At 50.4% G+C, this 16,768-nt stretch overlaps 1 pseudogene; it reads left to right on the top strand.

Annotated features, from left to right (window-relative positions):
• The first annotated feature begins 1,897 nt into the window (after positions 1 to 1,897).
• LOC142558307 (uncharacterized) overlaps positions 1,898 to 16,768 on the top strand; it is a 35,781-nt pseudogene continuing 20,910 nt past the window's right edge.

Here is a 16,768-nt window from a genome sequence, read left to right on the forward strand (position 1 = left end):
GCTTGAACATCAACTCTGGGAGTGTGGGTCGCTCGGCCCTGGCATTTCCTGGAATCGGTTTTTAGGAATGATCAGATCTCCAGATCATATCCCTCAAGTCCTGGCTATCCAGTACGCCCGTGATAGGGCTAGGAGGCTTGACCTCCCTGTGCCTACATGGGACTAGCCAGGCAGGTGCCAACACCTTGTACAGGACAAGAATTAAGCTTTTTCCTCCTCCTCCTCCTCCTCCTCCTCCTCCTCCTCCTGCACTTGATTATGTTCGCGTAGAAGGACCAGTCTTTTTTAAAAACGCCATGCATGATAGCTGAGACGCTTGTATACGAGAATGCCTCATGACTATGTTTGTATGACTAGTGAGATTTATGCCTATATCTAATTATGTTACGGGGAAGAAAATTTACAGGGGCCATATCACAGGCAGAATGCGCAGCTCGAAACCACGGGGCACAGGGATACCACTGATCGATATCAGCGTCACATCATCTTCCCCTTATCCTCACAACGTCTTTCTACAGCGGCACGAACTACTACCAAGCAATGCCTTCCGGTAACGGAGACACTGTCTCGGTGCATTATAGAGCGTTGAACAAGTGTTCGAATTTCATATGAGGCGTCAGTCGGGAATCGTGTACGATGTCAGTCAGTGGTGGATCAGAAGAAGACTTCGGAGTCAGTGGTGAGATTTCGTTAGCTCGGTCACTTGGCACAGGAACCAGTACGGCCGGACGTAGCGCGGCAGCAGTTTCTGGCACAAGCTGGCGCGACGCGAAGGTAGCCAGTGTAGGACGAGGGACCCAGGGCGGATGCTAACATCCCTATGGCGACGATCACGGGCGAAGCGACGCGCCATGCCCGCCGGAACCATGACATCGGGAGCGTAAAAAGCAGTGGAGTTGGCATCGGGAGGGAGCAGAGAGTCGAAAGGGAAGAGCTGGTCGCGGCTATACAGCAGATAAAAGGGAAAGTAGCCAGTAACATCGCGGCTGACGATGTCACGAATTTAGGTACGGTAGAGGCTGACAGGAGGCAGCGTGTAAATGATAGGAAACAATGATAGGTCACCAATGAACAATCCAGAGAAGTGACAAGAAATACTAATAAATAACTGTGTAAACACCCGCTAAATAAAATCAAACAACAAAGCAAAGCCTAAGCTATAGTGTCTCAGTTCCTAATACGCTAAACAACAAACAGCCTAACTGTAACGACGTATTTGTGGCCGGTCGGCCTGACGCAAAGCGCCACCGTTTAACTCCAACGAGCAGCGGACGTCGCTCTCCATGGCTGTCGTTTGACGGGGCGAGTTTCCGCAGCGACGGCAGTGCATCCTGGACCCACTCGGCCCAGGACGTGCTCGTAGGCGCTAGTACGCCAGGTCGCTGACATGGCTCGGCCAATGGTCCCGTGGCACTGGACGGTAGTAGGTGACGGCGGCTTCAAAGGGCTGGAGCGAGGTCGTGGCCCACTGTCACGCTACCGTAGGCGGGGCTCAGGAGCTGGAGAAGTCGCCGGCCGATTCTCACTCTCCGGTCTGGGTCACCGATGAGTCCTGGTGACGTCACCAGAGCACAGCTGGCGATGCGTGTGCACCAGTCCATGCACACGTAAACCATGCCAGTTCGTCTCTCTTCGGCCGCCCTTTTTGATTTTCCTTTTGATTCTGCCAGCAATGCACCTCATCCTTTTTTTCCGCTTTTTTCGAAATTTCCACAATATTCTATTTTAACACTGCTTCCCTCTCTCTCCCACGCCTGCACATTTTTCATACAGCTTGGTGCCGTGGCCGGGCTATTACCTCCTTGGCATTGGACGGTGGCAGGTGAGGGCTTCACGGGGCCGGACCGAGATCGTGGCCCACTGCCACGGCACGGTAGCCGGGCTTCAGAAGTTGGAGATGTCGCCGGCTAATTCTCAGACATCCGCTCTCCAGTCCGAGTCCCCGATGAGTCCTGATTACGCTAACCGCGGCGGTGAGGCGGCGGCCGCTGGTACGCGGACCGCGTCGGCGACGCGGCTGCGACAGATGGTGACGCTTACACCGACTCCAGCTACGGAAGCGCCGAGAACGCCGACGACAACGTTTAGCGAGGCAGCAGGCCCCGAGAAAACACCCAACGCGCAACTCACCTCCTCTGACGTGGACCGAGATGAGATGGAATACCAAGAAACCGTTAATAACGCTTGCATCGTCCTCCAGAGTAAGGAAGAAACTGGCGGACCCCATGGACGCCATGACGACGACTGAGATCGGCAAACGGTTGTGACCGTGCGCCAGAAGAAGGCGCTCGCACGAGCGGGCAAAAAGGCCATTTTCCACGAGCGTGGCTACGAACCATCGGAACCATCGTCCAAGGCCCCGGTACAACCAGCGACGAAAAGGAAATCCAAGACAAGGCGGCTTCCAGCACTGCCTAAGGACGACTTTAAAGTGATCGTGCGCCCCCACCAAGGTCTCCCTATCAGGGAACTCACGGCGCCCCATATCGCAGAAGCAGTTATAAACGCCTGCCAATGAAAAGTGAATGGAAACCAGTTCCTGCTGAGACTGAAACCAGGATCAAACATTTTTATTATCTCAACCCCTACCGAAGAGGTGGCGGATATTGCAAGAATTACAGGCATCGCCTTAAACGATCGCCTGCACGTAGTGAGTGCGTACGAAGCAGTAGGCGACGACACAAGGAAAGGAGTAATACATGGCATCGTTCCTCACACAAGCCCTGAAACCCTGCTAGCCAACCTACGTGTTGGTACGCAAGGCGTCGATATACTAAGAGCTAGGATGTTGGGTGAAACGAGAACCGCAGTAATTGTATCCTTTGGCCCCATTATACCGCGATACGTCTATTATATGGGAGGGCAGCTTCCCTGCTTCCCATACAAGAATACCATACAATTCTGCAAGACTTGCAAGCAAACGGGTCACAGAACGGACGTCTGCCCGAACCCCGACCTGACGGTATGTCACAACTGCGGCAGTCGGGAGCCACAACCAGACCACGACTGCAACCCTGTTTGCGCCACTTGCGGAGAAAAGCATCTCACGAGATGCAAGGAGTGTAAACGTCGTTTGAAGCTGCCTCCACAGCGACCACAGCGACCACAGCCAAAATCACCAAACCGGATGGCCGGCGAAGCGCCGGGCAAGACGATCAAGTCATCGTCACCAAGACGGACATGGTCTGACACGGACGATACGGACGATGACGACTGGCCTCCGCTGCGGACTCAATGGGTCATTTCAACGTCGCAACACCAAATTCGAAAATCTAGATCACAAGTAGGACAGAAGAATCGAGACCAAGGGCTATCTGACCACTCCGCCTCCAGACACCACCGAATGTCCTCCAGATCCCCTACCCCATCCAGGACTGCAGTGGCAGTAGGAGACTCCACCCAACACAAGGTGAGCTGGGCGAGGATGGCACGAAAAGGGGCTCCAATAACCGCCAACCCTGAATACCAAAGAATCCTCTCTGAAAATCGTCAGCTTTAACAAACAGTAGAACTTAAAACCGAGATGGCAACGCTGAAGGCACAGTTTCAGAATACCAAAATTGGGCAAGCTAAACCAGCACAAGGGGATAAACCTACCGCCCAACAAATAACAATTAGCAACATTGAAATAATGATGAATCAGGTAGTAGAACAAATTCAGGCTCTGCAAACGTTTCAACAGCAATTATTTGCTGAGGTGCAGAATCACAAAGTTTATGTGGACGAACAAATGTCTAAACTGCAGCCAACATCACGTAAAAGAGCCAGCAGTAACCCCAGAACACCGACGGCGAGAAAGGTAAAAAAGGGGGCTGTTTCCGTCGACGGATACCAAAATCGTAGCCAACCATGGCCAGTAAACCAACCTGAACCACGGACACCGCTGAGATATGGCAATCGAACTGCCGCTCTTTTCAGAAAAAAGTGGCAGCGCTACAAGTTTATTTAGACGCCACCATTATTCAACCGGACGTCATCTGTCTTCAGGAAGTTGCAAAAGGAGTAGTTAAGCTTAGAGACTACTACACCTTTCAAAATCCCATGTATCCTAGAGTGGCGACGCTGGTGCACAAGAATATCGCGGCCAGGGACCACTATTATCCCCCAATGCTCAACGGAGCACCAATTGATTGAATTACACACTACAAAAAGGAGTAAAACCAAAACGTTTATTGGCAACGAATGAAGCCCACCGAAAGAAAGGCAGACTGCGTTTCCCGAGATGCTTGAATGGGCACTTGGACATTTGGAAAAAAAAGACAGGTTTATTTTTGTCGGGGATTTTAATGCTCCTCACACCAATTGGAGTTATAGGACAAACACAAAAAAGGGCAAAAACCTAGTAGAAGCAGTAGAGGAATATAACATGCCACTAGAGACCTTACCCCTCGCCCCCACGAGACTTGGAAATAACCTCTGCGGAGACACGTACCCAGACCTCACCGTTACATTTAACTTAAAAGAGGGACAGTGGAGGAACTTGGATGAAAATGTGGAAAGTGACCATTATATCATTAGTCACTCCACTACGACTCCCAAATTAAAAACAGCCTTTCAGAAACGCGAAACTTACATACTGGACTGCATATATACATTGCTCGACCCCTCAGCATGCGATAGATACAATAGAAGAAAGGGTAGACGAAATGATGCAGGCATACCAAACTAACACAAAGCACGTCGCGCTAAGCAAAAGAACACCGGTAGTGGATCCCCACCTCGTCCATATGGGGGGAGGCAGGCGAAGTCTCACTAAACGATGGAAGAGACAACGCTTAAACAGAAAGCTCAGAGCTAGAATAGAAAAACTGAAAGAACAAGCAAATGAGTATGCTAGAGAACTACAAGCGAACAAGTGGATACATATTTGTGACTCGTTACGAGGAACGCTCTCAACAACCAAGACATGGGTGATTTTGCGGAGCGTGCTTAACCCATACAATACAAAAACAGTGAAAAAGGCAGGCGAAGTCTTACTAAACGATGGAAGAGACAACGATTAAACAGAAAGCTCAGAGCTAAAATAGAAAAACTAAAAAGAACAAGCAAATGAGTATGCTAGGGAACTACAAGCGAACAAGTGCATACAATTTTGTGACTCGTTACGAGGAACGCTCTCAACAACCAAGACATGGGTGATTATGTGGAGCGTGCTTGACCCATACAATACAAAAACAGTGACTACTAGAGCATTACGCACATTCGTAGGGGAATTTAAGGGGGATGCCGCATCCTTCATACAAACCCTGGCAGACAGATACATCGGGACATGAGGAGATAACACCGATAAGAAAGAGTACAAAGGCATGGACAATCCCAAGCTTGATGCACCGATAACGAAACAAGAAGTATATGCGGCCGCTCTAGCATTAAAAGTAACTCAGCCCCAGGCGAGGACAGCATCACGAATGCTATGTTAATATGAGTGATCAGCAACTGGAACGCCTAACACGATACTTTAATGAGAAAATCTGGGAGGCGGGAGAACTTCCTAATCAATGGAAAGAAGCGACCATCGTATTGTAACAGGTACGAAAGGCACGGACAAGGGAAAAGAAGGAAAGACGAAGAGGGCGAAGCGTTGGAGAAGCCGAGCTGCGCTACTATCACGCTACGATCATCATCCATCGCCTGTAAATAAAACCATTTCTTCGCAACTCTTCGTAACAGTTGTGGTGGGAGGTGCGGGGTAATCGACAACCGAAGACGGAGGCTGAACCAGAAATTCTTCGACGGAGCCGTCGCATTGCTGGACTCCCACCGTATCTACCGGAGCTGAATATGTCCCACGACGCAGACGAACAACGGCCCATTCCAACAGCTGCGCCGACAAGTTCCATTCTGCAACTGAGAGATGCGCGTCCCTTCACCGGAAGATCGGACGAAGACATCTAGGAATGGCTCATCCATTATCACCGGGTGAGTGCCGCCAACAACTGGAACAGCGCTTCTCAGCTTTCGAACGTCGTGTTCTTCCTAACGGATACTGCGTTGCTGTGGTTCGACAATAACGAGGAAACGTTCACAACTAGGGGAATATTTGTTTCCGAAATCAAAGAGATTCGGCGACTCCGCGACGAAAAAGAAAAGGGCGGAACAGACGCTACTGCAACGTGCGCAAGCGCCAGGCGAAACCTGCACGACCTATATTGAGGCGGTAATAAAACTGTGTCGGATGGTGGACTCTGGAATGTCTGAGGAAGATAAAGTCGGGCACATCCTGAAAGGAATTCCCGCAGACGTCTATAATTTCCTCATCGCAAAGGACAACCTGGCTTCCGTCACTGACATCATTCGGCATTGTCGTACTTTCGAGCAGCTGAAAACGAGGCGCATCACGCCGAAGTTTGGCAGGCTAGCCAATGTGACAACAGTTGCAAGCGTGGACAGCAACCAGCCCCTCGATCTTGCATCGGCGATCAGACAAATAGTTCGGGAAGAGCTCATCCTGCACGCACAAGCGACACATTCAGGCACTCACAGCTTCCGCCTACCACCAGATTTCGAGTCAAACGTGGCATCCATCGCCCCGTATCCTGCGGCGAGGGGCACCGAGGATTATGAAGTCGTGCCCCGACAGCAACCACGTCTCTACGACAGAGGCGCTACTTGTGACGCTCGGCCACAACGAGAGCAGCCGCGTTTTTACCCCCGAGGTCCTGTGACTTCTGTCAGGCCACGACAAGAAGGGCACCGACCCTACTACCAAGACGTGACTTATGAACGATATGACGGATTTCAGCGAGGCGCAGAGACACGTTATCAACATGACAACGAACTTTTTCGCCACCCGCAGCAGCCTAGCCTCCGTTTCGAGGAAGATGCTGTGCACCGCGACCCTCCCGTGTGCTACAACTGCGGTTCCACAGGCCATATAGCACGGTATTGTCGCCAAGGCCGTCAATCACGAAGAACACCACCAATGTTCTCGCCACCCTGAACCCGTACTTCATGACTTGCGGACGACGGATTCCCTTCCAATGGACCACTTCCCACACGAGACCAGACGCAGCGATTCGCCAACTTCTGAGCGGAGTTTGACGCCGCCAAATAATCGTCCCCGTCGCTCTCCGTCCCCTCGGCGCCGTTCTTCGTCACCGCCGCCGGGAAACTAGCATACGCGGTCAATGGAGGTGAGGTCGCCGGACGGTCTTTGCCAGAAATTCCTCTGCCTGTTGTGATGCTCAAAAACAAAGTGAATGTCTCGATTGACGGAATACCGACCATGGCCTTAGTTGATACTGGGGCGACCGTGTCTGTGATGAGCCTCGCTTTCAAGAACCGTCTAGGCCACAAAGTTATATTTTCTTGGAACGACGGAATTACCTTTCGTGCAGTAGGTGGCGAGTGGCTTCATCCCCTTGGTGTTTGTGCTGTGAGTGTTTTGTTGGCTGGGAAAGTGTTTGTGTCGGAATTCCTTGTTCTTTCTCGTTGCTCGCACGATGTTATTCTTGGTACCGATTTTGTTGAACAGTGCGGCGCTTCCGTGGACTGTGGTTGTCGCAAAATGTCATTGAACAAGTTATTTATATCAGCACATTACGAAGAAATCTCGGGTGGTGAGGACAGGGACACAGACACACTCAATGTTCTTGAAGAAGCGAGTGCACCATCGTGTTGCCTGACGCCCGTTCGTGTTTCGACAACTACTGTTGATGCTGATTGTGTTGACCTTGCAGTTAGGGCTCTCCGCATAAACTGTGCTAAAAAAGGTATACTTGTGCCCTACTCTGTCGCGTGCATGACGAAAGGAGTCGCCATATTGTGGGCGCAGAACTGTTCCGCCATGCCGGGTCGATCAATTATTTGATTACGTTGATTAGGTGAAGTAAAACATGTGGTGCCGACGTTTTTTTTTTGTTTTGTTTTTTTCTCCTTGGAGTCAATGCACGCCGCATGCGAATGCTGTTTCCGTCGGTTTTGAATAGGTAATTGGAGTGGAAAATCTATAATCTACATGTCTGTTTTCTAGCTTAAATTACGTCTTGCCGGGTAAATAGGTCATTATTCGCTTCCATTTCATTTCAGTACATTCTCGGAATGGGCCATATGCATATTCTCACTAGCTTATATTAATTTGTTATATGTGCGGTATACATCCGGAAGCGCCATATGGCATCTGAGTTACGCCAGAGAGGTGGGCATCGGATAAATTTGGAGATTGGGAGGAATTTATTCCTTCTATTTTTTAGGGGGTAGGCGGGGGTGGGTTGTGCTGAGTGGGTGAAACCCAAATATGAATACGGCACAGGAACCCTTGCCGCGAACACGCGATGTTGCTGCCGTCGTGGGGAAGTGACCGGTCCGTGTGTTGGACGATCGCGACCAAGATATTTAAACCGGTGGTCATGATGCCGGCCCGGTGTCGTCTGCCCACCGCATGCCGGTGGTCTGCAAACGGGCTCGCCATTTGTAAAAGCTAAGCCCGGCCCAAGCCAGATTGCTGTGGTCGAGCCTGTCTACTTTTTAACTGACCATGGGCGTCAGCCCAATCAACCGCAGAGCCCCCCCCCCTTTTTTTTTGCTTAGGTCATGCTACCCCTTCTTAGCTTAATATGATGATGCGGTGCAGCCAGAGACTACTCAACTGAGTGACTGGCCGCTCCGGAGTTAAAGATTCCGGGATGACTTGCCAAATCGAAAGACACCATAGGTGTTTCCATTAAACGCATTTTCGTCGACTTGCATGATTAATTGCATGTTGTTCGGTTGCTGGTTGCCATGGCACTTCGGCGATAAAAACGCTGTAATAGTGCATGATAATTTCATTTCCCCGGTGCACTTTGGAAACTAGCCATGACGCGGGTACTGGAAAAAGAAAGATGCCGCATCGTAGATCTATGCCAACAAAACTATGCTCAACGCGTTATATCGGAGATGACAAAAAGGCCACTGAAAACTGTAAATAGAATCGTCCAGGCTTACAATAAGCATGGAGCAATTGCGGATGCTCCCCGTAGAGCCCGGCAAAGAGTGGCCATTGTTGCGGCGGCTGCTGCAAACCCGACCTCCACCGAGAAATTAAGAAAGCCTCAGGCTGGGTGACGTCCCTGACACGACTATCAAGCGTCTCCTCTAGGCCCCAGACTAATAAAGAGCGCGAAAGAAATGACTGCATTTTTACCCTCATCACTTAATAAAAAAACATGCTAAGTGATTTATGTGGTGAGAAGCTTGTTTCTGTTTATGTATATTGATTAAGCAGGCTGTTCACAAGCTGTAGACGGAACCACCTGGAAAATCCTCCAGTTAGTGAAGTGCGGCTTCCCGGAATGCCACCTCGGGCACTCAGTCCCCTGGGTGTAGCGAAGTGAACAGCAAAGCAAGAGGCGACGCGCTCCAGCCCTGTAGCAGACGACGCGAAGCACCTGCCCTGGGTCCGTGTGCGCCTGCGCCGCTCTACTTCGATGCGCCGCCGCGCCGGACGCACTGGCGCCCCGCGGAGCGCGGCCACGGTGAGCCGTGTTCACCCTAAGAGTGCACGAGGCTATACATGAAGATAGGTCATCAAACAGTTCATAACTTATGCCTTGTTTAATAAGCATACATATGCCTCCACCTCTTCTAAGCGATCTGTTCAGGAAAACTCCGTTATAACCTTCTAGATACATGTCATCATTTGCCGAAAACCACGTTTCTGTCAACATAATTACAGAAAAAGAAAAACCGAAATCACTAAGAAACATACAGAATTCATCCTGTTTGCCACCCGCTGACTGCATATTAAGATGAATAAAAGTTAGTGGTGAGTCGCATTTCTCGACCTTTTCATACCTTAACACTGACGGACTAATGCTACAAGTGCTCATTTTAGTTTCTGTGAGGTCAACAGGAAATCGCGCATTGTAAAATCCGAGTTTATTGCGAAAGCAATTTTGCGTTCGAACAACAGTGCAACGACAAAAGCGAGTCCGTTTGTCCGAGTAAGTCCGTTTGCCTGGGGATTAAGACATGTTTAATTTGTGAGACGTAGAGCGAGAACAGAGAAGGTTGGCGACAACCTTTGAGAGAAATCGAGGGCCGCGATCAGTAATTAGCTGACGAGAAGCGCCATAGTGAAGGATTGCTTGGTGAAGAAGAAAATCGGCGACATCACTTGCACAGCTCGTCTAATTGTATAACGCGTGGCATAGTCGGTCGCAACGGCGAATCACTTGTTACTCGAGAATGAGGTCGGGAAAGGGCCAAGAAGGTGCAAGCCGACTCGAAATGAAGGTTCACTTTTGATGCCTATCGGCTGAAGGTACCCAGCCGGAAGCAAATGAGGCTTCTCATGTCTTTGACAGAGCTCGCAAGCCGCGACGTTGCGTCGAACTGAGCGGTATATCCCAGGCCAGAAGAAGCGTCCGCTCTGAGGCTGAGAGAAAGCGGCTAGCGTAAGCGATTACGCGATTTGCATCCCCGTTGATCTTAGGACAAGATGAAGCCAATTATGTGGCCACTTGCATAAGTGCCTTCGATGCGCCTCGTTACAGTGACCCAACCGCATCACAGAACAAGAATGGAGCTCTGCCATCCGGAGCTCAGAATATGCACGTCAAACTTGGGCTTTCCAGAGAGCCCACAATTCGGCGGGTAGGCTCGACCTACCAGTCCCCGCGTGGGAGCGGCCCGCAGCTCTGCCCTAGGGCGAAGCTTCTCAGGACCTTGTCATTAAAGTTATCTGTCTGTCTGTCTGTGTGCATAAGTGTGAACTTCCGTGTAGGGAGGTGGATCAAAATGGGCCAAAATGGCTGGATTTATGAGGTGCACAGAAAGCACTTAAAGTGCCTCAGCTTGTTCATGTCCCTAACAGTAACTACGTTCCTTTTTTGAGGAGATCGGAGGGAGGACGAGCGATTTTGGCAAAGTTTTTAATGAAGCGTCAAATGTATGTACCCAACCCAAGGAAACTTCGCAGACCAGCGGACAAACTAGGTGGTGGAAATTCTCCGGCAGCAGGTATTTTGTCAGCGGAAGCCTGTATAGCGGTAGCATCGACCAAGTGTCCGGGTACTCGCATTTGACAATAGCTGAAATACCACTTGGCAGAATTTAGCTGTAGGCGGGGCCATCAAAACACGGCAGGAATGGCCGAGAGCCGATGGAAGTGGCTCTCGAACGTAGGGGAAAAACAACTACGTCCTCAAGGTAAAAAAGGCATATAGACCTTTTAAAACGTAGAAGAGAGTTCATTATGTATTCGAACGTAACTGGGGCATTATATAGTCCGAAAGGCATTGCTTTAAATTGGTAGAGGCCATCTGGTGTGAGAAATGCACTCTCTTCAGGATCATTTTCATCGACAACAATTTGCCAGTAGCGAGAACGTAAATCGATGGAAGAGAAATAACTGGCAGCGTGTAAGCAATCCTGCGCATTATCGATACGTGGGAGAGGATCCACGTCCTTTTCCATAAATTGTTGAGACGGTGAAAATCGGCGCAGTACCTCCAGGTATTGTCCTTCTTTTCGACCAGGACCACGGCTGATGCCCATGGACTGCAGGAGCTCTCGATGATGTCATTGCAAAGGATTTTATCCACCTGTTTGTGTAACCTGGCGTTCAGCTGTTAACACGCGATAATGCCGTCTGTGAATAGGAGGAACATTGCCGGTGAGGATCTAATGGTCGATAACCTTGGATCCACATCGCGGACGATTGCCGAAATCAAGCAGGTCATGGTAGAGCACCAAGACGCGGTGGAGTGCGTAGGCAGGACGCAGGCAGGGAGCAATCAGTTTGGAGAACTGGTCTTGACTAGAGCTGGGTTATGCCAAATATTCAGCAGAGTCAGATGGTACATCAGGTGTTAACACAGAAACTGTGAAGCCATTCAATGGGTCCGGTTCGTAGAGGATGGCACTGTGAGCAAGAACCTGCGGAGGCAACCCAAAATTCAGGAGGGGGAGCTATGTACGATTGCTGGTAGCTGAGACAAAAGCGCTGGGAAGAGCTATTTCTCGTGTTAAGAGAACGTGGCAGAGCGGGGATACCACGCATTGGTCATCGCGAAGAGGAGAAAGAGACATGGGGGCATAGGTCACAGCATCGGGTTGCAGCCGGAGAAATTCAATGCACCGAAGTCGGGACTGCTCTGCGGCAGTATCGGCAGAGTACTCGGGCAGCTCGAGGCGAAGAACACCTGTTGAACAATCAATTATTGCTGAGTGGAGTGTCAACAAATCTATTTCAAGAGTCAGTTGGGGATTGCCCATGACAAGCACAGTAAAGAGAAGGGGATGTTGGAAGACCAGCAACGGTTACGCCGGCTGCACACCTTACCATCACGTCTGCTGTGCTGCCGTTGGCTACTCCAATGACAGACGACTCCAAAGGTGTCAGCACTTTCCGGAGACGACTATGAATATCTGAGTGAATTACTTACACTTAAGCTCTGTTAGCAATGATAGCTCTAACAGGCACACCGTCAACCAAAACTACGATTAGGTTCGGTCTCGGAGCAAGCGTCAACAAAGGTTTTGCTTCTAGATTGCTCGAAGCACAGCTCTTGCAAAGAAGCTGGCTGAATGCATTGTCCGCGATTCCCTTTAAAATCTGGGTGACTTTATCGGCTTCCGCAGTATCCCTACGTGCTTTTCGACAAAAAGCCAGAATGTTGTGAATGTACGAGAGGTACGATTCTGTCGACGTCTGGGCACGAGAGGCGAGCTCTTGCTTTGCTGCTAACTGGCCTCCAGCAAGCTTTTCAAAAACAACACGCAGCTGGTCTTTGTATGTGTCCCAAGTCGTGATGTCAGATTTTTTCGTCTGAAATCATACGTTCACGGCCCCTCTAAAAAATATATAACGTTAGCCAGCATAACTGTGGCATTGCGCCTGTTGTTGCTGACGCGTGATACTGCGTGAACCATTCTGCAACGTCGAAGTCGTCGGTGCTGGTGAAGGTTCCCGGGTCAAGTGGGCAGGAGTGTACAACTCGCGGTATCGTGAGCCATGCAGCAGAATAGACGTGTCGTCCGCTGCCAATATCCTGGATATGGCGAGTTTAGCCCGCAGCTCCACCAAATATTACGGGGAAGAATATTTAAAGGGGGTATATGGCGAACGAGATTCGTAGCTCCAAACCACAGGGCACAGCGCTGCCACTGATCAATGTCAGCGTCACATCATCTTTCTCTTCTCCTCACAGCGTCTTTCAACAAAGGCACAAACTCCTAGTGGAAAGATATGTATATATATATATATATATATATATATATATATATATATATATATATATATATATATATATATATATATATATATATATTTACACGTGGTAGTCACGGTGAATAACACAGTAGCCATACTATGAACGAGAAAACTAGCTTTTATTGGGCGAACCTGTGCCCACAAAACAGGCTACACTTATAGCACAACGATAGCGGCGAACACGGTGGGCGATCGTCGACAATCTTATCAACGGTTCAAGCGCGTCGGCTTTTATACATCAATCGTCGAACGTCCTAGACTAATCGTTGGGACACGCGTGCCTTCCACAAAGTTCTACACCATTCGCGTCAGGCGATGAAATCAGACAACATAACGTTCGGCGACAACAGACAGCGAATAGAAGCATCGATAACTTTCCAGCAACTTTGAATACATGCAGGCGTGTTCCGCGCTGTACGATAACATTTGCTAGACGGTGAAACGTGGTCGCCCGACAAAGGTAAGTACAGGTGTCATTACCCCCCTCTTAAAAGCATCGACCCGATGCTGCAAACAAACGATAGTAATAAAGAAAAGCACTCGTAGGAAAGAAAACAACAAAATAAGGAAGTTCGTCAGCGGCCGTAAAAGGGTTTAAGGCGCACCACGTAGACCACTTCAGATCGTGCACGGCGCCGCTGTGAATGCGAAATGCCGTCTGGCACGACCTCATAGTCCAGTGCGCCTATACGTCTGATGACCTTGTAGGGTCCGAAGTAGCGTCGCAGTAGTTTCTCACTGAGTCCTCGTCGGCGTATCGTAGTCCATACCCAAACACGGTCGCCGGGCTGGTACTCGACGAAGCGTCGTCGGAGGTTGTAGTGTCCACTGTCGGTCCTCTGCTGGTTCTTGATCCGCAGGCGGGCGAGCTGTCGGGCTTCTTCGGCGCGCTGGAGATAGGTAGCGACGTCAAGATTTTCCTCGTCAGCGAAGTGGAGGCAGCATGGCGTTGAGCGTCGTCGTCGGGTTCCTGCCGTGAACCGGCTTAAATGGCGTGAGCTGTGTTGTTTCTTGCACCGCCGTGTTGTAAGCCAATGTTACGTACGGCAGGACCGCATCCCATATCTTGTGCTCGACGTCGACGTACATTGCTAGCATGTTGGCGAGGGTCTTGTTCAGGCGCTCTGTGAGACCATTAGTCTGCGGATGGTAGGCAGTTGTCCTCCTGTGACTTGTCTCGCTGTATTGCAGAATGGCTTGCGTGAGGTCTGCTGTAAATGCCGTTCCTCTGTCGGTGATGAGGACTTCTGGAGCACCATGTAGCAGCGGGATGTTCTCGACGAAAAATTTTGCCACTTCGGCTGCACTGCCTTTCGGTATAGCTTTAGTTTCTGCGAAGCGGGTGAGATAGTCCGTCGCCACAAGGATCCACTTATTTCCGGAAGTTGATGTCGGAAACGGTCCCACTAAATCCATGCCGATCTGCTGAAAAGGTCGGTAAGGAGGCTTGATCGGCTGTAGTAACCCCGCTGGCCTTGTCGGTGGTGTCTTGCGTCGCTGACAGTCTCGGCATGTCTTGACGTAACGGGCGACATCGGCGGTTAGGTGCGGCCAGTAATACCTTTCTTGTATCCTCGATAGCGTCCGGGAGAAACCGAGGTGCCCAGGGGTGGCATCGTCATGCAGGGCGGGCAGTACTTCTGGACGCAGCGCCGACGGAACAAGAAAGGAGTTGGCGCGGACGGGCGACGACAGCGAATAGAAGCATCGATGAGTTTCCAGAAACTTCGGATACATGCCGTTAAAGATAAGTACACGTGTCAATATATATATATATATATATATATATATATATATATATATATATGTATATATATATATATATATAGATTGTGTAACAAGAAGAGAGAAGACGAAGCGAACGAGGAGTTTCAGAGGCCGGGCTGCGCTACGATCATGCTAAGATCATCGTCCATCTCCTGTAAATACAGCCATTTCTTCACAACTCTTCCTAACAGTTGTGGTGGAGGTGCTGGGTAATCGACACCCGAAGACGGAGGCTGAACCACAAGTTCTTCGACGGAGCCGTCGCCTTGATGGACTTCCACCAAATCCACCGGAGCTAAATATGTCCTACGACGCAGACGAAGAACGGCACATTCCAACTTCTGCCCCGACAAGTTCTGTTCTGCAACTGGGAGATGCGTGTCCCTTCGCCGGAATATCGAACGAAGACGTCGAGGAATGGCTCAGCCATTATCACCGCGTGAGTGCCGCCAACAAGTGGAACAGCGCTTCTCAGCTTTCGAACGCCGTGTTCTTTCTAACGGATACTGCGTTGTTGTGTTTCGACAACCACAAGGAAACGTTCACAAGATGGGGAAGATTTGTTTCGGAAATCAAAGAGCGATTCGGCGCCTCCGCGACGAAAAAGAAAAGGGCAGAACAGACACTACTGCAACGTGCGCAAGTGCCAGGCGAAACCTGCACGACCTACATTGAGGCGGTAATAAAACTGTGTCGGATGGTGGACTCTGGAATGTCTGATGAAGATAAAGTCGGGCACATCCTGAAAGGAATTGCCGCAGATGTCTATAATTTCCTCATCGCAAAGGACAACCTGGCTTCCGTCACTGACATCATTCGGCATTGTCGTACTTTCGAGCAGCTGAAAACGAGGCGCATCACGCCGAAGTTTGGCAGGCTAGCCAATGTGACAACAGTCGCAAGCGTGGACAGCAAACAGCCCCTCGATCTTGCATCAACGATCAGACAAATAGTTCGGGAAGAGCTCAGCCTGCACGCGCAAGTGACACATCCAGGCATTCATAGCTTCCGCCTACCCCCAGATTTCGAGCCAAACGTGGCATCCTTCTCCCCGTATCCTGGGGCGAGGGGCACTGAGGATTATGAACTCGCGCCCCGACAGCAGCCACGTCTCTACGACAGAGGCCCTACTTACTACGCTCGGCCGCAACGAGAGCAGCCGCATTTTTACCCCCGAGGCCCCGTGACTTCTGTCAGGCCGCTACAAGAACAGCACAGACCCTACTACCACGACGCGACTCATGAAGGATATAACAGATTTCAGCGAGCAGCAGAGACACGTTATCCATATGGCAACGAACGTTCTCGCCGCCCGAAGCAGCCTAGCATTCGTTTCGAGGAAGATGCTGTGAACCGAGACCCTCCCGTGTGCTACAACTGCGGTTCCACAGGCCATATAGCTCGGTATTGTCGCCAAGGCGTCAATCACGAAGGACACCACCGATGTTCTCGCCACTCAGAACCCATACTTCATATGACTTGCGGACGACCGATTTGCTTCCAATGGACCACTTCTCAAACGAGACCAGACGCAGCGATTCGCCAGCTTCTGAGCGGAGTTTTACGCCACCAAGTAACCGTCCCCGTCGCTCTCCATCCCCTCGACGCCGTTCTTCCTCACCGCCACCGGGAAACTAGCATCCGCGGCCAATGGAGGTCCGGTCGCCGGACGGTCTTTGCAAGAAATACCTCTGCCTGTTGTGATGTACAAAAACAAATTGAATGTCTCGATTGACGGAATACCGACCATGGCGTTAGGTGATACTGGGGCGACTGTGTTTGTGATGAGCCTCGCTTTCAAGAACC

The sequence above is a fragment of the Dermacentor variabilis genome, chromosome 9 (genome assembly GCF_050947875.1).
Source record: "Dermacentor variabilis isolate Ectoservices chromosome 9, ASM5094787v1, whole genome shotgun sequence".
NCBI lineage: Eukaryota > Metazoa > Arthropoda > Arachnida > Ixodida > Ixodidae > Dermacentor > Dermacentor variabilis.